This window comes from Stegodyphus dumicola, chromosome X1 (genome assembly GCF_044657685.1).
Source record: "Stegodyphus dumicola isolate Sdum_Otavi_A_Nest chromosome X1, ASM4465768v1".
Classification (NCBI taxonomy): domain Eukaryota; kingdom Metazoa; phylum Arthropoda; class Arachnida; order Araneae; family Eresidae; genus Stegodyphus; species Stegodyphus dumicola.
The window spans coordinates 148,420,061-148,425,747 of NC_140780.1; the positions used below are offsets into that span (position 1 = coordinate 148,420,061).

The 5,687-nt window shown below is 31.5% G+C and overlaps 1 long non-coding RNA gene across 1 annotated transcript; it reads left to right on the forward strand.

Annotated features, from left to right (window-relative positions):
• The first annotated feature begins 1,103 nt into the window (after positions 1-1,103).
• On the forward strand, positions 1,104-2,375 carry LOC118179687 (uncharacterized). The gene is made up of 3 exons (XR_004756499.2): positions 1,104-1,211; positions 1,981-2,018; positions 2,140-2,375. It is a non-coding gene; the product is annotated as an uncharacterized LOC118179687 (long non-coding RNA).
• Positions 2,376-5,687: the final 3,312 nt, after the last annotated feature.

Sequence of the window (5,687 nt, forward strand, 5' to 3'; positions counted from 1 at the left end):
GCGGCACCTTTTTGAGCTACCAAATTTTCCATACATATAGTTCTCTACCCGAGCATGTGCACCTCCAATCCCGAATTTTGAAATTCAAATTTGGATTTCGGCCCACCAACGGCCTAAAAAAAAGCGGTAAAAGTCGCTGAACACTGGTAGTTCGGTCCGAGGTTCGAATCCCGCGAACGGGCTGGCTGCATGGGTGCTTTCATGGTTTTCCCCATGTATAACGTGTATATGAGCCAGTTTCCTTTAGAAAGTCCTCCACGAAGGCATTGCTTTCCTTAGGCAGATAGTCCTAGTGTGCTTTGCCATAATTAAATACACCAACACCAAATTTGCATTTCATTTATTTCAAACTCTGTGAGAATTGAATGAATTTTTGATTAACAATCAAGGCGATTTAAAAGCAATGTGTTGCCTATTGGCAAAACTTAAGATATTTATATTTAAAGATATTTAATCTGTTTGCTATTGATTAACAAACTAAGCGATTTAAAAGCAATAATCCCATTTCTTCAACACTATTATTTTTAATTATTAGTTGAATCTATGAAATTACACAAGCTGGACCCATTAAACTATAACATAGTGGAAAAAATAAACTAAAATATTTAATGTGCGCAATGGCAAATTTCTGATGTTTTTTAAACTAAAACATCAGATAATTGTATATATTCCGCATTAGACACACCTTGGCATTGCACACATTAAACATTGCACAGCTATTCAAGACGCATGAAAAGCAGGCGAGCTGAACGGTGATTATAATCGCGAAAATTTTCTTTCTTAATATGTTTAATAACAAAATCAAATACAGTTACTTTTTTACCCTTCACCACCAATATTTACTTCGAAAAATTACTAAATACGAAGACGATTTTGCAAGTGTTAACATTAGGATTTCTCACTCTCCGCTTTTTTTTTTTTTAATAAACTTTATATTTATAGAAATGTAGCTAAACAGATTCGATTTTTATTCGGCAGCACTCACAGACCAGCTTCTACAGTCTTCTTCATTTAGCCAAATATTTTTCAGCGGAAGTTTGTTAAAGAGCAGATGTACGCTACATCCGTGACTAATGTGGAAACTTTACACTCCAGAATATGTGCGGCAGTCAACCTCGTTGCATCGCAAATATTTCTTAACAAGCTGGGTTAACTTTAGGTGATTTTTTGAGTTTTTAAGCCTGGAGGAGAATATTTAATCCTAAATTGTGGTAAGTTCAGATTGTAAGATAATTTCTTTTAATAATGTCTAAAATTAAAATATCGTACCTAAGTCCATCTCTGGAAGTATTCCTGATACCTATTCATTAACTTCACTGTCAATGACTTCACTGCATTTGTTATGAGCTTATGTACGCAGAATTTATTAACTCTGTGATAAATGGAGATAAAATAAAATTTCTATATTTGATAGACTAATGTACAAAGTTTCCAAAGAAATGCAACTGAAAATTCATATATATTTCTTTATTCATGCTGGAAAATACATGTGATGAAACATAGTATAAATTTTAAATAATTCATATTTCCATGCTGTTGAAATGTTTAACAACGTGATTACCAAAAATATGCCTAAAACTACGGAAGTGTTTATTTATTATTATTTTTAAAGAATTTTGAAATGCACAATACTTAGCTAGAGGTCTATCTAGCAGACGGTATTGTACCCGAAATAATGTCAGAAATGTATCAGAAACTAGAAATGCGAGGACAATTCAATACAATATTCTACATTTTATCAATACTTCATAAAGGCCACTTCATAAAATTTTATTAACTTATTGAAATTTGCCTAGGAATAAATAACAAGAGTTTTTCGATCTTTTGATCAATTCATGAAGATATGATAACTCGTAAAGAAAAATTATCTAAACGGCATTAGTAAGTTCAGATTTAAACTGCATAAGCAAGTTATAGATTGTTTCAACTCTGTAAATTAAGTTATTGCATTCAGTTCTGATTTTACTCTTTCTGTTACAGATCATTCGCTGTCTGGTGGCCATAACTGTGATTAAAATGTGCGTAATAATTTTTTTAAAAATATGAAACTGTAATTTTATATAATTTTGCGCTCAATGCATAACTTCGCATTGCAAATTCTCTGTAACACACTGCTTAAAAATGTTTTCTTCCTTTTAGATTACTTTGTACCTACCCCGTGAAAATTCCTGGCATTATCATCGCCTTATGATTTATCAAGCTTAGTTCATACTTGCCATACATCTTTGATTCACGAATAGGCGGAAATCCTTAGCAATTAGATATGTGGAATTATTTCCTTTTTCTGAAAAGTGAGGATTGGAATACATACACTTCTCATCTTACATATCTGGCAATATATTGCGTACCGGAAATGCTCTTGTCTATAATTGCCCGTTTATGATGTCATCATCACTGATTTCATCATTAAAGAAATTAGTTATATTCTGTGTACGTGTATCTTACAAAAGTTGTATAGCACTGTCTATACCAACTTGAAGGATTACGTTTTCATGAAATAACTACAATTTATCTCAATAAAAATTTTATTAACTTCTTGCACTCTCATGCAAAAAACCTTCGCATAATTTTTAATCCAATAAGTAAACAGTATTTTTAATGGTGACAAATGTAATCCTGTTCTAGTTTTATAACAAGCCTTTATTGCTATTAAATGTTAAAATGTTTGCTCTTTCTACTTCACGAATGTCTTCTCAACAAATTCCTTCTTTTTAAGCCCAAGAAGAATCATAAGGTTCAAGAAACTTATAAATTCCTCTACATTTCAGAATCCTTACACAGGGAAATGAAAAAGTCATTAGATACCATGAAAACGAGAAAACTGAGATGACAACATAAGATCAACGAAAAGAATTGGTTTGGTTTTACTGGAATGGTCCATATGTTTCTGACAAAACATTAGTTTTCATAAATGACACATAAATGATTTTCCTCAAAACCATTTGTAAACGAACACAAAAATAAGCTTTTACGATACATATAATTTTTGCGAGTAATCATTAATTTATTAATTTAGAGAAAAGAATGTTATTGCATTGATTTTTCCCTTTCTGATACGTTGGTTATATCTCCTTGAGAGATTAATGCATTTTTAAATATAAAAAAAAAAACGGGAAAAAGGAAAGCCTATAAAAATATTACTTGACAGCCAATGTATTGGACATCATTAAACTGCAGTTAGCTGACTTAAAGTTCTGTTTAAATTCAAATAACCTTTCTTGCAATAAATACACATTTTACTGATAAAAGGTCTGATAATATTAACAACTAACTCGTTATTTAATCATTTAAGGTAAAGAACATAGGCTACCTGCTTTAAAAGGGGTACTTTCGCGGAGACTGTATCAAAAGAAATTTTTAATATTCAAATTACATATGGAAAAAGTCCTAAAAATGTTAAATATCTTGACCTTAAAACACAAGTTGTCAATGTGGCCACCTGTGGGAACGAAAACATTAATGAGAAAACCAGGAGCACAGAACGTATTATTTAACAGTTGCTAAGAAGAAATTTCATTATCAGGAACATCTCTTAAAAATAAAAGTTATAAATTTAACTTAACTTATTAAAAGGAATTATTTGCTGTTCTGTATTGAAGGTAAAGAAAGAAGAAGACTGCAAAAATTCATTGCACTAAAAATAATATGAATCGCGATAGAAAAATCCTAGGGTATGTATATTTAGGAACGTCAAATGGTTTTTGCATGAAAATCATGCTCTGTTTGTGTCAATGTAACGATCAGTAATATCAGATACTTGTATAAATTTTTAAAAAATTCGTAACTATTAAAGAAAACTTTATCAATTTCATAAAAACAATAAGAATAGTTTTACTTAGTAAATACTAAGACTAACTAAAGAATTGTCCACTTTTTATAAGTTTTATAATTTAGAACAAGACGGCCTCGATATTCAAATTATTCGAGTTTAACTATGTGATTATGTGGCCAATATCACTGGACTGTACATTTGTGTATTGATTTTGTTTATGCTATAACATATGCTATATATATCTGTAAGCGTCTTGATATACTGTGTAGAATATGAAGAGTTCGAATTAGAGTTAACAACATATATATATAGCTTGATTTTACAGAGGTGTTGAAGCAGTTATTTGACAAAAAGTATCCTCCCCAATTCGTTCGTTTTTAGTTCAAGCAAGTTATTATTTTTTTAATTGTTCAGGGGATTACAATTTTTTTTAACTTCGCAGAATAGTTGAAATGCATTTACGTTCATTTAAAAAAAATCACTTTTTTCTGTTATCTTTTGTTCTCTAATTTTTAATATATATAGGAGAGTGAAATTAATTCTTTCCCTTAGGTGAAAAAATATGTCGGCATCGTTCTCCTTTGCACTGAAGAATTAACGACGTGTTTTAAAATCTGTTTAATGTTTAACAAAAATTAAAATCGATATAGAAATAGAAGAACGTAACCAATCCTTTAATATAAATTCTGCTGGATTAACTCTAGCAACGAGGGTCCCATCTGGTGAGTAACCAGAGTAAGTTCTCAACCAGAGAAAGGCCACAATTATGAACCTGTTAGGACTCAAATCAGACTCGATGCGCAGTAACATTCTTAAAATTATATGTGATGTCCGCGTGTAACTTGTTAATAAATTATTGCTACACTATGAAGGACTCTTTTATGTCCCCATCCAACACGACCCCCCTACAAATGACGCCCAAGGTTAATGTTTAATTTTAAGAACTTTAGCTTGGCCTTTGCTCGGTTTCTCTTTCAGAACCAGAACTTTCATCCACACTCGTTGCATAACCTAGCTGCTACCAACGGATAAAACTTTGAGTAAAATACCTCGGCCGTCAGGTATGAATATTGTTTTCTGCCCCTCCGAGGTTAACAAATAGCTGTTATCAATTGTATCATTTGTTTTGCATTTAAACACTAATATTCTGCAGTGTTTGAACTCTTAATGTTGAAAACGTAAAAATACTTAACTGTGTTCTTAAAGTATACATATACCTTTAAGAATATTATGCCATTTTAAAATGGTTGAGAAATTCTTTGATTTTTGTTTACACATAATACGTTCACGAGAACTGTATAATCATAATATTCTTTTTTGTTTCGAAGTAATAAGTATGGTAAAACATAAATATGTGTAATATATTCAAAGTGGGGCATTTTGGTAGACATTCAAAGTGTGGTCCACCAAAAAGAATTAAAGGCCTAAAAAACCTAACTTAGTTTATTCTTACTTACAAAATTAACAAGCTAAAGAAAAATAAAAATTACCAAACTCCTTCTTAAACTTCTTAAGAGATTAAGAAGATAATCTTCTCAACGTACCACCAAATCCCTTAAAAGACTCCTTAAGAGATTTGGTGGTACAAGTTTATACCACTAAATCTCTTTCCCAAACAGAATTTTCTGCGATCCGGGAGGCGTAATGGCAGACCGCACATTGAGTTGAACAGTGTTAAACGAATGTCGCATACTGCGCATGCCCAGAAACAAATTTGGCGTAATTATTATGTTGGCGCGATTTGAAAAGAGGATAAATACCGTATGTGGTAGATATACCGCCATCTGATTGTAAACAAATCCGGCGTTTAAGTCTTCGTAGAGTATATGTGCAATGTAAAGTAATTACTGTGTAAAATTAGATTTTTTTCCTGTACTGCTCCAACAACTGGAAAGTTGAACGATACGATCACGTT